This window comes from Notolepis coatsorum (genome assembly GCF_963971535.1).
Source record: "Notolepis coatsorum genome assembly, chromosome: 12".
Classification (NCBI taxonomy): Eukaryota; Metazoa; Chordata; class Actinopteri; order Aulopiformes; family Paralepididae; genus Notolepis; species Notolepis coatsorum.
The window spans coordinates 100,246,662-100,264,161 of record NC_140176.1 but is presented as its reverse complement, the minus strand read 5'-3'; the positions used below and the strand labels follow the sequence as shown (position 1 = coordinate 100,264,161).

The 17,500-nt window shown below is 45.2% G+C and overlaps 1 protein-coding gene across 1 annotated transcript in view; it reads left to right on the top strand.

Annotated features, from left to right (window-relative positions):
* LOC311237708 (chondroitin sulfate synthase 3-like) overlaps positions 1-17,500 on the top strand; it is a gene marked incomplete at its 5' end in the record, with an annotated part of 319,391 nt that overhangs the window by 174,924 nt on the left and 126,967 nt on the right. The gene's annotated exons all lie outside the window — the stretch shown is intronic.

The window sequence follows — 17,500 nt, the reverse complement described above, 5'->3', positions numbered from 1 at the left end:
CAGTAGCTGTGACACACATCTGGCTCGGGCCGGCAGCTCTCAACAGGCCGCCCATTGTCCCGGAGAATAAACACCGCGGGCTGGCAGCGGCGGCGGAGGCTGGAACCATCAGACCCTTTAGTCAAACAGTCCCCGTCTAACTGCGAGCCCACACCTGGCCCGGGCGCTCGAGTCCACGCAGACTTGTTGGAGCTTTGAGGTCGGGACAGCACCTCGGGGTGGGGGTGGGGTGGAGTGGTGGCCAGATAAGGGCCGCGAATGAGTGGGTGAGCGAGCCCCTCCCAGAGGTCCGTGCTAACCGACAGGGTGGTGGGTACACTACTACCACACACATCTCAATGCTATTTAGGCCGGTCGTGGAATTTATGTTCTGAATACACAGAGAGAGAGAGGTGTCCTTGAATATACAACTGAAGGGCGGCCGGGTAGCGCAGCGGACTAAGCGTCTGTCTACCGCCGCAGAGACAGTGGGATCGAATCCAGCTGCAGTGCCTCCGGCTTGGTCGGTCGTCCATACTGACACAATTGACGGTGTTAGAGGGTGGGGAGCCCGGCGTGGGTGGGTCCTGGTTGTTGTAAAACAGCGACTCCTACAGTTCGGTCGCGGCGCCTGCACAGCGAGGGAAGGATCTGGGAGAGGTAGTGTGACCTTCCACACGTTACACTCTCTCAGTGAGAGTCCGCGCTGCCAGGTGTGTCGGAGGAAGCATGTGATAGTCTCCGCCCTCCCAGACCGACGGTAGGGGGTAGAGTGCGCAACGACCAGGAAGGGGATTGGGAATTGGCATAACAACTAACATTGGGATGGGAGAAAAACAGAAAAAGAAGGAGGAAAAAGATAATTCAAAAAAAATAAAACAACTGAAGTAATGTTAACCCCTTAACACTTTGATTGCCATGGGTTAAATTCATGATATACCATAGATTGCCAGCTCTATTTGTCTATGGACAAGTACCCCTTCTTTGCAGGGCTATAACTTTTTAAATTCTATTGCTACATTGCCATTATTAGGGCCCATTCAAAGTCCTATATGTATTGTTCATTGTGTAGCAACGTTAAACTTTTTCATTCACATATTCATAGTAAAGTATGGTCTAATGTATAAGTATGTTTTCATCTCTTTCTGCAGCTTTCTCCAGAACGTGATCTATAGCCCCAAATGCATTATATTGATGATGAAATACAGTTTGATGGCAATCGGGGCGATATAAAAAAAAATCAATTGGACGTACTTCTAGAATGATCTACGTATGATCTGATGATGACCGGATGGGCGGGGGATCGTTTATAATTCCGTGGGCAGCGTTATATCATTCATCTAGTGTGGGTCATATGTTCATCATAACAGTTTATATGGAACACGTTAAAAAATAACGCTGAATCTTACCGTATCATCCTCGCGCCGTTGGACGATCAGCGTGGTGTAGACCGTTTTCGATTATGGGATGTTTATCCTGATGAACCATTTCCAGCTTGTATAATACTATATACGTCCAAATAACGTTGTTTATTGAGTTAGGGCGAGCGATTGATCATCCAGTGTGTTGAGATGGAGTCCGGCTACCGGACGCGAGTGCCCGGAGCTCATATGGATGAGCACTTCCTGTTTGGGGCGCCCCTCCCTCTTGGCCGATCTGCCGATCGGCCACCAGATGGCGCTCTCGAACCGTTAGACAGTTGGTGGGAGCCCACCAGGGCCCCGTTCCCCGTACCTGGATAACTGAGTTAGCCGGATAACTTTCGGTGAAGTCTGACTTAAGCCGGACTTTCCGGCTCCCCGTACCTGGATTATCCAAATCACCATGACAACAGATCCAAAAGTTTGAGCCTGGTCGAAAGCAGGGTTTAAGTTCAAGTTAGCCGGATCAACCATCGCCACGCCCCCGCAAAGAAGTGACAGCCCGTTTCCTGAAATTATTCCCACAGTCTACGATCTGCATTATACCATTCTGAATTACGTTTTTGTGCTCCATTCTTCCAGAGGGGGCTTTTGAAATGTAAAATAGACCCAAAATGCTGATACTAAATTCACTTTGTCCTAAATAATGCACGTTATATATACCGTGGCGCTCGCTCGGTGCGATGTACACATTATGTGGTTATTTTAATTGTAACTGGGATTAAGATGTCTGATGAGATGCGCTGTTTGACGGATTTGAGAAATTGAATGAGCCGTTGATGTCACATTAATGAATGAGGATAAAGAAATAAAACTTCATTCAAAATAAAGAATATTCTAAACACGGGTCTCTCGTTCATTAATGTATAAACAATGAATTTATCCCATCTGGCACAGTGGCGCAGCGGTAGTGCTCAATCCTGCCAACCCAGCGACCGGTGTTCGAAACCCCGTGTTTCCAATATACATTTTTGGAATATAATATTAATGATTATACGCCAAAGTAGCCTGGTTTTAAGTTAAAATATTATAAATCTACATGCATTGAGGATGTCATTCTTTATATAGCTCTCAACGTGCACCAAATTGAATTATTCCTATATTGCAAAAAGAAGGAAAAGACTAGGGTTTCGAACCCCGGTCGTCTGCGTGAAAGTCAAAAGAACAACCCGTTAGACCACAGTGGAGATAAGTAAAAGATCGACCACACATCAATCAATGGGTAAGAGAGCCGTATCGTAATTCTGTATAACAGTTTAACTAATTATTTTCGCTAGCAAGATCTCATTTGATTATTCAATCCAGCAGGCAAGTTTAAAGAAATATAATCTGATTGATTGAGGTAATGAGGGACTTAAAATTAGCCTATAGATAACGCATTTAACTTGTCGGCGAGGCGATTGAGCCGTACTGCAATATGTTACTAAAGTTTTAAATCAATTAATCAATCAATGCCGCTAGAGAATCAGGATCTCTGCTCTCGACACTTGCTGCCTTCTCGGCTGAGGCGGGCACGCGCACTTATCCTGGGTCTCAAGTCTGGCTTGAGTTAACGAGACTGAATCCACCTTCGAGGAACAGGAAAATCCCGGCTTCAAACATCGGGTTAACTGAATCTGGATAATGACATCTTGATCGACTTAGTTGAACCAGGTACGGGGAACGGGGCCCAGCACATCTCAGGGCTCCGGAAAGAAAATATGATTTCGATCACAGATTTTTGAAATATTGATATAAAAGACGAGTTACGGCGTCCTCGGCACCTTTAGCATGGCTCTGAATGACGTGAAAAAGCGTTTTCCGGCAATCAAAGTGTTAAAGGCCAACCTTCACGTTGTATTTTTGTTCAATAAACAATGTGGACTAGGCCAACGGTGACTTTCATGAAGAAAGAAAAAAAAAGTATTGAAATTGACCCAGTTTTAGCGTTTTTATCAAACATTTTGTCTGCCCAACACAATCACCACGCACGTGGATATTTTAATCAATGGTTCATAACGTGCGTGTGTAATCGAAATGGTCTCGTCACAACAGGTGCAGGGCACCAGGGGGCTCACCAGGGGGCGCTGAGAGTCACACACAGCTAGTGGCAGGCACTGCAGGCAGAGAGCCTTGCTACCATAGATATATGCTTGCTACTAATAGCCGAATGAAAATGTATCTGTTTCACCTAACACTATTGCTCCGTGATTATAGCCATCCATCTCTAAAGCTAACCACTATTTGTAAAAGCCACAACCACGTTACCATATTTGTAATAATGTAAATCATTGTGTCGTTGTACACATATTGTGTTTATAACGTTAGTAGCTAACATAGCTTAGCTTGGTAGCTATTGTGCTAACAACATATCCCGACATCCGGCTCGCTGGCCGGCATGAACGGCCGACCCAAAATGGTTCTCTCCTCTCTGTACACCCCGTCCCCACGGGTACCCTGCCGGGGGGCCCATGGACGCGACAATGGTGGCAGCCTGTAGGGTGCTCGAGCCCGTAAAGGCTAGTGGTACACGATAGCTATGAGCTAACTAATGCTACAGGCTCAAACACCCTACGCTACGGCCGCCGCTGTTGTCGCGTCCACAAGCTCCTCCGCAGGACACCCGCGAGGACGGGGGCACACAAAGAGGAGAGAACCATAGGCTAACGTCAGTGTAGTGGTCCCGACTGTAGCAGGGACGGCGGAGCTATTGGGCTAACTGTGATGCACCGAGTGGGCCACCATTGATATAGTACTATGACCCGGACGGGCAAGGCATTTCCTGAAGTGACGTCACGGCCGTGCTAGCGTCTGATACGCTTTTAGATTCGGCTCATTAATATGCACCTGTAGTGACGTCGGCGTTTGATAAGCTTTTTTGATTCGCGCGTGCATGTTATTCGTGCGTGGACCTTTTTAAAACTCTTTCAGTGCCACTCACGAGATTTCTCGTGTTTTTTTATAGGTGGTTGCTAGCCACTCACGAGATTTCTCGGATTTCTTTTTTTTTTTTTTTTTTTTGCGATCTGAAAAATTATTGCATCACCCATTTACATTTACATTTACATTTAGTCATTTAGCTGACGCTTTTATCCAAAGCGACTTACAAGTTCTGTACGACAAGCCATCAGGAAGAGCACAACTCTATCAGCTGAGTAACAATGTTCATCAAAGTGTTGAGTGCTACAGTGTAGGTTAGTTTATTAGGACAAGTGCATGACAGTATGGTTAGTTAGGGTTAGATTTTTTTTTTTTTTTTTTTTTTTTTTTTTTTATTAATTCAGATAATGGTTGAAGAAGTGAGTCTTTAGTCGACGGCGAAAGATTGGACGTGTTTCGGCTGTCCTAACTGGGGTGGGTAGTTCATTCCACCATTGTGGGGCAAGGACTGAGAATAGGCGACTTCTCTTTGATGACCCTCCCGGAGCTTGGATAGGAGTAGGTCTGAGGCGGCCAGAAGATGCAGAGCGTAGGGGTCTTGAGGGTGTGTAGTTAGAGACCATTGACCGGAGGTAGGCGGGAGCAGTTCCCTTTGCCGCACGGTATGCTAGGTCAAGGGCCTTGAAGCGGATTCGTGCAGCAATGGGGAGCCAGTGCAGGTCCCTAAGAAGTGGGGTGACATGGGCCGACTTCGGTAGGTTTGAGATCAGGCGGGCCGCTGCGTTCTGAATGAGTTGAAGAGGCTTAGTGGCAGTGGCCGGGAGGCCAGCGAGCAGTGCGTTGCAGTAGTCGAGGCGGGAGATGACTGTTGATTGGACGAGGAGTTGGGTGGCTTCTTTTGTCAGGAAGGGGCGTATCCTTCTGACGTTGCTCAGGAGGAATCGGCAGGTTCTGGTTGTCGCTGCGATGTGAGCAGAGAAGTTCAACTGGTCGTCGAGGACAACACCAAGGTTCTTGGCGGTCGGGGACGCGGTCACAGCTGCATTCTCGACTGTGATGGAAAGGTCGGTCAGGGGGGAGGATTTGGCCGGCAGGTGGAGCAATTCTGTTTTGCTTAGGTTCAGTTTGAGGTGGTTGGTCGTCATCCAGGCGGAGATGTCGGACAGACAGGCCGAGATCCGCTCAGAGACGTGGATATCTGAGGGAGGGAAGGAGAGGAAGAGTTGAGTATCGTCGGCATAACAGTGGTAGGAGAAGCCATGAGACGTGATAATGTTACCCAGTGATTTAGTGTAGAGGGAGAAGAGAAGGGGTCCTAAAACCGAGCCCTGGGGGACACCCGTCCGCAGGGGGCGGGTGGCCGACAGGGTCCCTCTCCATGACACTTGGTAGGAGCGGTCATTGAGGTATGATGACAACCATGTCAGCGCAGAGCCAGCCACTCCCATTCCTGCGAGGGCCGCGAGGAGGATCTGGTGGTTGACTGTGTCGAAGGCTGCAGATAGATCTAGGAGAATCAGGACAGAGGAGAGGCCTTTCGCTTTTGCTAAGTGAAGTGCCTCTGTGACCGCAATGAGGGCTGTCTCTGTGGAGTGACCAGTCCTGAAGCCTGACTGATTAGGGTCTAGGAGGTCATTCTGTAAGAGATAAGCAGTAAGTTGGTTGGATACAGCACGTTCAAGTGTTTTAGAAAGGAAGGAGAGAAGAGAGACAGGACGGTAGTTGCCTATGACGGTAGGGTTCAGGGATGGTTTTTTTATGAGGGGCGTGACTCTGGCTTGTTTTAGGGAGGTGGGGACCACCCCCGAGTTGAGTGAGGAGTTGATGGTTGCAGTTAGGAATGGGAGGATGTCTGGTGCTATGGACTGGAGGAGTGGGGAAGGTAGCCGGTCCAGCTGGCATGTAGTCGGACGGTTCGACGTTACCAGTGTCAGGGTCTCGGCTTCTGTAATGGGAGAGAAAGATGACAGAGTGAAGGATGAGGTTCTCGATTCAGCATTTGGAATGGGTGGGGGTTGGGAGAAGGAGCTGCGGATGTTCTCCACTTTTTCCTCAAAGAAGATCGCAAAGTCTTCGGCAGAGAAAGATGAGGGAGGGGGGGGTGGGGGGGGAGTGAGGAGGGAGGACATGGTAGCATGCAGTTTGCGAAGATTCTTGGCAGAGGCCTCGATCCTATGGTGAAAGAAAGAAGCTTTGGCATTAGTAATGGTTTTGGAGAATGTTAACAAGAGGTTGTGATATGTGTCGATGTCAGCAGTGAGGCGTGACTTTCTATACTTCCTTTCAGCTGCTCTCAGGACCTGTCTTTGTTCTCTCACTGGATCTGTCAGCCATGGACTGGGTGGGGAACGGCGGGCAGGTTTCTCAACGAGGGGACAGAGCTTGTCGAAGGAGGTTGCAAGGGCTGAGAGGAGGGTGGAGGTTGCCATCTCTGTGGAGAGAGCAGAGAAGGTGTCACTCAAAGGTAGAGTGGATAGTATGTCAGAGGAGAGGGTGGAGGGGGATAGGGAGGGCAGGTTGCGTCTGAGTGAGACGGTTTGAGTTGGGGTGAAGACCTTTCGGTTAAGCATGAGAGCCTACCCGAGTATTGCCGAGCTGCGCCGGTGATCACTGTGGAAAAAAGCGCCCCCTGTCGTCTCCCAGATGACATAAGTGATTTTGGAATGGACTCAATGAAAATGAATGGGGAAAAAAATCCGGTACTCCACATTTTCCAGTTCACTGATCCAGCCGGGGTTACTAGAGTTCATTCTGGAGCCTCAGATCTCCGCGGATCATGGAGAACCACTGTGTCGCGTTGGATCCATACACGTATCGATTTTTTCGAATGGTGATCAGGAATTGGAATATACCAGTTGGATACCATCTGATGTCAGGTAAGGACTCTATGTTATCAGTGGTAGGATAATCAGAGTAATTTTGATGAAGTTATAAGCTGTTTTGTGAAATCTCTTCTTTCGTTTTCACTGTAAAAGTCCGAGAGGAAATCAACAAGGCGATTGTCCGCGCGCGGCCGTAATGTGCGTGCGTGCACGTATAATATTGATCATCTAGCGTTTATTTGAAAACGATTCATAAAAAGGCCGACGAATATCAATGTTGTGGAATATTCCACTAAAAGACGATTTTCATAGAATGCTCCAGAATGAGTTGTTTTTTATATCAAAACGGGGGCTTTTCTAACTGCTCTGAAACGGCAACGACGCGATAAAAAAACAATCTGCCTTCACAGCACTGTCTGGAACATAGTCTTTGATAATGCGATGGGCAGATTAGACACATAGCCATAATTTAAAACATAGATTAGGCGATATTAACGTTAACATTGGCGCGGATGGTGGCATTCAAGCGGTAAAATGGAAAACCAGGCATGGCATTTAAAGAGTTAACTCTTTCAGAGTGGCATTTCCGGTGTCAAATGGATTCCGTCGCACCTTCCGCGCCCGGGCATTGGCTTTTTCCCTCCTCTATTCAGATGACGGACGTTTTATTCCGTAGCCTTGAACCAAAGTGATGTGATAATAATGTGGAAGCCTTCTTATCTTATCAGATTGTAGATTCTATTACATTGGAAGGGGTTTGCTATCCCGATGATGAACGAGGAGATTTTAGGCCGAGCTTGAGGCTTTTGTTGGCCAAGCCTACGCAGAGCGGATAAATCAACGCCATGTTCATCAAAGGAATAACGTTATGTTTGCGGTTAGTAATTCAGTGAATTCCCCGCAGGCCAAAAGGAATCACGGCTTATGGAAATTATAACACCGGCCCAGAACATTAACAGTTCAACCCTGTATATGCGTTAATCCAATAGACTATGGGTTAGTGCTGAACTGGCGAGCTCGACTGAATCTCTCTCTCTATATATATACTCCCAGTTTCAGAGAAAATAAACTTGTGGGCTTGAGCGTAGGCAGCAAACAGTAGCTGCTTGATGCAATATTCCTGAAGTACACAAGCATTGCGTAACGCCAACCGTGGCACAGACACTTATAGATTCTGAAATCCCAACAATTTACAAGGCATGTGTACAATTTACAGTGTACGGTATGTCGTCTGAAAACGAAGAGACAGTCCTCATCGATGGTGCTGTTATTCATATACGCTTGTGTGAGATTCCCCTGAATTGGCTGTGGCGTTATTCTTGATGGGTCAACATGAAAGCAACAGTGTTATATAGACTGCATCTAATAGACTACTATCTAATAGACTACATCTAATAGACTACATATAATAGACTACATCTAATAGACTATCTAATAGACTACATCTAATAGGCTACATATAATAGACTACATCTAATAGACTATCTAATAGACTACATCTAATAGGCTACATATAATAGACTACATCTAATAGACTATCTAATAGACTACATCTAATAGACTATCTAATAGACTACATCTAATAGGCTACATCTAATAGACTACATCTAATAGACTACATCTAATAGACGACATATAATAGACGACATCTAATAGACTACATCTAATAGACGACATCTAATAGACGACATCTAATAGACTACATCTAATAGACTACATCTAATAGACTACATATAATAGACTATATCTAATAGACTACATCTAATAGACGACATCTAATAGACGACATCTAATAGACGACATCTAATAGACGACATCTAATAGATGACATCTAATAGACTACATCTAATAGACGACATCTAATAGACGACATCTAATAGACTGCATCTAATGTACTACATCTAATAGACAACATCTAATAGACTACATCTAATAGACGACATCTAATAGACTGCATCTAATGGACTACATCTAATAGACAACATCTAATAGACTACATCTAATAGACGACATCTAATAGCACAGGAAACAAAGCAGGCTTAAAAGTCGAGGTCCTCTTCCACTGAGGAACCTTCTCTGGTACCGAGTGGTTTTCCCTCCTCCTCCTCCTCCTCCTCCTCCTCCTCCTCCTCCTCTTCCTCCCCTCCTCCTCCTCCTCCTCCTCCTCCTCCTCCTCCTCCTCCTCCTCCTCCTCCTCCTCCTCTTCCTCCCCCTCCTCCTCCTCCTCCTCCTCCTCCCCCCCTCCTCCTCCTCCTCCTCCTCCTCCTCCTCCTCCTCCTCCTCTCCTCTTCCTCCCCCTCCTCCTCCTCCTCCTCCTCCTCCTCCTCCTCATCCTCCTCCTCCTCCTCCCGGGTCTCGATGCACAAGGCAGGGATTGCCAGAGGACACATGACCCCATTGCACTGTGGGTAGCCAACGATGTAGCAGAGGGATTCTATCTTTTTTTCCTGGCCAAGAGAGTTGCACAGCGGACAAAAACGGACAAAGCTGTCCCTTCAAGAGAGAGGTTTAAAGCCCCGATCAGCGATCCAAACGGTAAAACAAACGTAAAGTGTGAGGAACAAATTGTAAAGCGCTTTGGATAAAAAGCTGCTATATAAATGCACCATTTACCATTTACACCCTTTAGAGAGCGTCTGGCTCTGGTCGGCCAGCAACATGTTGGCAAAAGCTTTGTGGCCAAAGCTGATGTCACTTTGTTCTTACAAACCAGGTTATTTTCCGCAGCGAGCGTTCAGCCGTCAGACGGTTGTTCTCTAATACACCGGCCACCGACGTTTATCTTCCAAGATGGCAGAGGTGAGGTCATCCAGATCAAGAGAGACCATAACGACTGAGGCTGAGACGATATGCCATTTGGAAAAATCGATAAATCGGGACAAAATTATCGATAAATATAGATTTTCTATTATTATTTTGCATGTTAAAAAAATATAAATAGTTTAAACTATTTTTTTCTTAAAAAAGAAAAAAAATATATTATGTGTGTGTGTGTGTGTGTGTGTGTGTGTGTGTGTGTGTGTGTGTGTGTGTGTGTGTGTGTGTCATGTAGTTTTTTCGATGCTGTAGTTGGCCCACGACACACACACACAAACTACCGTTAAATAAAAAGATATTCTTACAGTATTTTTTTTTACAAAAAATCGATAAATGACGCCACTTATTGGTTTCACGCAGTTATCGATAATTATCGATAAATCGATAAGTGGTCTCAGTCTTAATAATAACGACGGCTCAGAGCCTGGGAATTGCTTGCTCCAATAAACGGTGCTATAGGAGGTCTTGTCGTTTGAAAACCCATTAGTAGCCAAAAAAGAACCACGTTGGAAGTGTAGTTCCTTTTAAAAACCTTAAAGGCCTCCATTTTTACTTTCCTATCATCTGCTATCCCGAGGCCTCCTGTAGCGCTCACACACGAGGGATACGCTTGGCTTAGCAGGGCCGCAGGTGTGGTATTAGCCCGGCCCACACAGCTCCGCTAACAGCAGGGAGTACTTAGTGTAAATCAAGAGGAATGTCTCCTCAGTGCTATCCAGTTGTAAGCCCCAGAAATACCCCAAAGCAGAACAGAGACTTAACTGCAACGAAGTTACACATAATCCCCCCCAAAACTGATGAGTCATCCCAGATTGTAATATATTTTTTTCTGCTGACTTGTTTTTTTTTTTACGTGTGTTTACAGAATAATCTTGAATGCATAGCAGATTCACGTAGCTTGAGCCAGAACACATTACAGCTTCTGGTGATAAGGTGTGTAAATAAATTAAAATTGTATTAAAGGAACACGCCAACTTTTGGGGAAATTAGCTTATGTGCCATCTACCCTGGAGTTAGACAAGCAGATACATACCTTTTTCTTCTCTGTGCTTGCATTAGGCTTAGGGAACAGCCGCACCGTTAGCCTAGCTTAGCGGCATTCACTGGAAGTAGGTGTGCCAGTGTAGCCTAGTTCCCAACAGTCACGAAATACACTCCAAATACAACTCCAAAACTTTCCTGTAAACATGTTGTGACCTGTGTATTTACCACGTAAAAAATAAAATAAAGAATTAGACATTTTCGTTTTCTAAGCAGATATAATTTTTTTGCCGAACCACTGCTGCCTGGGCGCAGTGATTTCATCACCTCAAAAGCCCAGTTTTTCTACAAACAACAGGGCTTTTGGGGTGATAAAACATTATAACATTATTTATAACAAAACATTTTAACATTATAAACTAATCCTATGAGGCCTATATCGTCAAAGCACCTTCAGGAGTGCATGGTAACTGTATAGCATTGTACTGTAATCCAAGTTTCTTTCTTGTCAGCTGGTTAGATCTAAGTTTCAAGTCTCTTCTTGAATGGTAAATGGACTTTATTTAAATCGCTTTAAGCCTCACATTCACTCACACATTCACTCACACATTCACTCACACATTCACACTCACACATTCACTCACACATTCACCGACACATTCACTCACACATTCACTTACACATTCACTCACACATTCACCGACACATTCACTCACACATTCACTCACACATTCACCGACACATTCACTCACACATTCACACACACATTCACTCACACACACGTTCACACACACATTCACTCACACATTCACTCACACATTCACACACACATTCACACACACATTCACTCACACATTCACTCACACATTCACTCACACATCCACTCACACATTCACACACACATTCACTCACACATTCACACACATTCACTCACACGTTCACTCACATGTTCACTCACACATTCACTCACACATTCACTCACACATTCACACACACATTCACTCACACATTCACACACACATTCACTCACACATTCACACACATTCACTCACACATTCACTCACACATTCACTCACACATTCACACACACATTCACACACACCTTCACTCACACGTTCACTCACACGTTCACTCACACGTTCACACACACGTTCACTCACACGTTCACTCACACATTCACTCACACATTCACTCACACATTCACACACACATTCACACACACATTCACACACACATTCACACACACATTCACTCACACATTCACACACACATTCACTCACACATTCACACACATTCACTCACACATTCACTCACACATTCACTCACACATTCACACACACATTCACACACACCTTCACTCACACGTTCACTCACACGTTCACTCACACGTTCACACACACGTTCACTCACACGTTCACTCACACATTCACTCACACATTCACTCACACATTCACTCACACATTCACTCACACATTCACTCACACCTTCACGGCAGAGGCGTCCATGCACGGTGCCGACCTGCTTGTCAGGAGCAGTTAGGTGGTCACTGTGAGTGTCTTTCTCAAGGAACCGGGAACCTTCAGATTACCAGACAACCGCTCTACCTCCTGAACCACTGTCACTTCACAATAATTTCATATCTTGCTGCACCGCAATAACATTTGAGACCACTACCGCCATTAGAAACCATTACTGTCACTACTACTCCTTCTCTGTGCTCCTCCTTTAGCGATAAAAGATACAATTACTTAAGCTCAACCCCCTCCCTCCCCCCCTCCCCCGCTTGACAAAACGGCTGTCTCCCTCTCAGTCGGTGACAAAAGCTCTTAAGCTTGCTTATGAAATGGCAGGACAAAAGAGAGACAACTGTTTGCAATATTCTTCAGACATCTGGGAGATGATTACAGGCCCTCATGTTTCCAGTCATTAGTTTCACTTGAAGGCATTCACTAAAGAGATGCTCGTTTGATTTCATATTTTGAGGCAGGATGCTTAGAGGGAAGTGTTGGCTGCGATGGTGAGGGACAGCTGTCTATTTTGTCTTTCTGTGAGGGACAGCTGTCTATTTTGTCTTTCTGTGAGGGACAGCTGTCTATTTTGTCTTTCTGTGAGGGACAGCTGTCTATTTTGTCTTTCTGTGAGGGACAGCTGTCTATTTTGTCTTTCTGTGAGGGACAGCTGTCTATTTTGTCTTTCTGTGAGGGACAGCTGTCTATTTTGTCTTTCTGTGAGGGACAGCTGTCTATTTTGTCTTTCTGTGAGGGACAGCTGTCTATTTTGTCTTTCTGTGAGGGACAGCTGTCTATTTTGTCTTTTCTGTGAGGGACAGCTGTCAATCACCAGACACCACTTAATTGCCATGCGGCAGGGCAGGTGTGTGGGCTTGATTGCCACCTGATTGGTGTCAGGTGTGCAGCGCCTTTATGTAGGTTTGGTCGACTGTGTTCGGAGGCTTGTCCATTTCATGTTTATCCCTCAATAGTAGGGTTTTCTCTGTCTCTAGTGCTATTGGTTTTCTTGTAGTTTTCAACTGCTAGGCAGTGGTGGTTATTTTGGGATTTTTACCCCAGTTATCTTATACTGGTGTTTTGTGTTTCCTACAGTTTTAATTTTTATTTATTTTATTCTGGGGTAACTTTAAGATTCCCCTTTGTGTGTGTGTCCTACACCCCCCCCCCCCCCCCCCCAAGCCTGACACTCCCAGCGCAGGAAGCCAGTCACTCTGACCATGAGTGACCAAATCTGTACTAGATAAGACGTCAGGCTATGGAACCGTTGTGTTTTCCAGCTCCTACCTCTCAGCTGGAACTCAAAAAACAGGCATCCGTTTGCAAGTCAACAAAGCACAAACAAAACAAAACCTTTAATTCAGTGTGTTCAACCCTCTGTAACTATTACAGTAGCACTCAGAGTAGTTCTTCAAAAGAGACCAGACTCATGCATGTGCTATAAGTGGTTCAAGTAATACATCGCTGCAAGATAAGAGGTTAAAAAGGCCTGCAATGGTTAATGGATATAAATAATTCCATCATAATTCCGCCCCAAATGTCACAGGATCAGCTGAATATTAATGCTGGTAATCTGTACTTTGAATGTATATTTGTGACTCACAGTCTAGGCCGCCATATCTCGGCGGAGAGGAGTCTTCAGAAATGCCGAAAAAACGTTGCACGATTCAGAAATATGTCAAAAATGAGATATTCGCAATTTCTAGTGCTTTGAAATTGTTCTCTATATGTTTCCTTATTTGCTAAATTGAATACGACTTGTAAATGTGTTAATTATTGTTAACTTGTCCGGCTGTATAATTTCCCTCACTGTCTAAAGAACCACAGTTGTGTCGTAGGGGAGGGGCCGAGTACTTTCAGTCTCAGATGTCGGAGACGGAGACGCTCAGAAATGACACGGTCTAACTCGACTTGTTACAGAGCTCACCATTCTCCAGAAAACCCCCAAAATGTTGTGCTATTCAGAAAATGGTTGAAATGGAGATATTGGCAATTTTGAGTGCTTTGAGATGTTTCTCTATCTGTCTCCTTATTTGCAAAACATAATACGACTTGTAAATACGTTAATTATTGTTAGACTGTACGGCTGTTTTCCCCCCGCACTCTATTCAAAGAACTACAATGTCGAGGGGAGGGGCTGGGGGCGCAATATCGATGACATGAGAGGAGAGGAGACGCACCATAATAATCCATTCCGAAACAACGGGCCCAGTACTTTGTTGGCGGTGTGAAAATATGCAGAGAAACATTCATATCTTTGGAACCGTTTGCGTGCGAGAGGGTTGAGTAATACATCTGTCCCGTGCCCCGGCTCACAAACTATACAGTACAGATTATGAATTTATGAAACATGCTATATTATATACATTTGAGGTTATTGATTTCAGTCATTTCCCCGCTCTTGAGTCATTGCCTAATAATTAGTCTGTGTTGTTAGAACATGTTGTATCAGCCCTGTGTATTTATGCTCCCCGCCTGTGGAGCGCCCTCCCTGACCACCTCAGAGCACCACGGACCACCGCTTCCTTTAAAAGAGGACTAAAAACATACCTCTTCAAAAAAGCCTTCTCTTAGTTTTAACCTTTTATACACGCCTTTTCTATGTTTTATGCGTTTTTATTTTTAATTTTTTTTATGTTTTACCCTGTAGCACTATGAGATTTGGTTTCCAAATGTAGAGTGCACTATAAATCGGATGTATTATTATTATTATTATTATTATTATTATTATTATTATTATTATTATTATTATTATTATTATTATTATTATTATTATTATTATTATTATTATTATTATTATTATTATTATTATTTACCATCTCTCTCTCTCTCTCTCCCTCTCTCTCTCTCCCTCTCTCCCTCTATCTCCCTCTCCCTCTCTCTCTCTCTCTCTCTCTCCTCTCCCTATCTCCCTCTCTTTCCCTCTATCTCTCTCTCTCTCTCTCTCCCTCTCTCCCTCTATCTCTCTCTCATGACCTTCCTGTTGTTTTCCATGGCGCCCCTCCTCCGGTACAGGTAAGACCTTGGGATTTTACCTACCTGTGTGTGTGTGTGTGTGTGTGTGTGTGTGTGTGTGTGTGTGTGTGTGTGTGTGTGTGTGTGTGTGTGTGTGTGTGTGTGTGTGTGTGTGTGTGTGTGTGTGTGTGTGTGTGTGTGTGTGTGTGTGTGTGTGTGTGTGTGTGTGTGTGTGTGTGTGTGTGTGTGTGTGTGTGTGTGTGTGTGTGTGTGTGTGTGTGTGTGTGTGTGTGTGTGTGTGTGTGTGTGTGTGTGTGTGTGTGTGTGTGTGTGTGTGTGTGTGTGTGTGTGTGTGTGTGTGTGTGTGTGTGTGTGTGTGTGTGTGTGTGTGTGTGTGTGTGTGTGTGTGTGTGTGTGTGTGTGTGTGTGTGTGTGTGTGTGTGTGTGTGGTGTGTGTGTGTGTGTGTGTGTGTGTGTGTGTGTGTGTGTGTGTGTGTGTGTGTGTGTGTGTGTGTGTGTGTGTGTGTGTGTGTGTGTGTGTGTGTGTGTGTGTGTGTGTGTGTGTGTGTGTGTGTGTGTGTGTGTGTGTGTGTGTGTGTGTGTGTGTGTGTGTGTGTGTGTGTGGTGTGTGTGTGTGTGTGTGTGTGTGTGTGTGTGTGTGTGTGTGTGTGTGTGTGTGTGTGTGTGTGTGTGTGTGTGTGTGTGTGTGTGTGTTGTGTGTGTGTGTGTGTGTGTGTGTGTGTGTGTGTTGTGTGTGTGTGTGTGTGTGTGTGTGTGTGTGTGTGTGTGTGTGTGTGTGTGTGTGTGTGTGTGTGTGTGTGTGTGTGTGTGTGTGTGTGTGTGTGTGTGTGTGTGTGTGTGTGTGTGTGTGTGTGTGTGTGTGTGTGTGTGTGTGGTTATGTTGTGTCGGCACAGGACTTTTTAGCAGCCCTGCTTGTTAATCAAACTATGTGCAGCGTCTCACACACACATACAATCTCAGTTAGTGGCATAGTCTAGGCCGCCATATCTCAGCGGGGAGGATTCTTCAGAAAATGCCGTTGCGCGATTCAGAAATACGTAAAAAATTAGATATTCGCAATTTCTAGTGCTTTGAAATGTTCTGTTTCCTTATTTGCTAAATTGAATACGACTTGGAAATGTGTTAATTATCGTTAACTTGTCCCGGCTGTATAATTGACCTCGCTGTTTAATAACACTTTGACCTATTGGTAAACAAACGTATTGTTGAAAATATACACTATGACTGCTGTTGTGACCGGATTAGGGTATTTACTCTTGGCTACATAAAGAAAAGAAAAAAACGCAACATTATGTCATACAGTCTGGAGATATTGATTTATGGCTTGGATCCGGTACTAGACCCGTCGGGCTTAAGAGGTTTAAAGAACTACAGTTGTGTCGTGGGGGAGGGGCCGAGTACTTTCAGTGTCGGAGACGCAGACGCTCAGAAAAATGAAAGCTACTGAATCCATTCTGAGACAAAGGACCCAGTAGGCTACTTTGTTTGGCGGTGTGAAAATATGCAGAGAAAGCTTAATTATCTTTAGAAACGTTTGTGTTAAATTTGATCTCTCCGTCAAACTGTAAAGTGTGTATATCTCCGTAGTATAAAGACATAATAATCAGGGATATAATAAAGTAGTGATGCACGATATATCGGCCGCCGATATAATATCGGCCGATATGGCCGTTTTTGTACACATCGGTATCGGTCCGATATCAAGATAGGGCCGATATGGGCCGATATAAAACATTATTATTATAAAAAAAAAATTACACCTCTTTTAAAATTTTTTTTTACATGTTTTGGCCTTGAGGGAGGAGGGGTGTGAAGAGGGAGGGAGGTGTGAGAGAGAGGGAGGGGGGTGAGAGAGGGAGGAGGTGTGAGAGGAGGAGAGGAGGGGGGTGTGAGAGAGGGAGGAGGGTGAGAGAGGGAGGAGGGTGAGAGAGGGAGGGGGGGTGTGAGAGAGGGAGGAGGAGGGTGAGAGAGGAGGGAGGAGGGGGGAGTGAGAGGGGAGGGGGGTGAGGAGAGGGAGGGGGGTGTGATAGGGAGGGGGGGGTGAGAGGGAGGATGTGTGAGAGAGAGGGAGGGGGGTGTGAGAGAGGGATGGTGGGGGTGTGTGTGAGAGAGGGAGGGGGGTGTGAGAGAGGGATG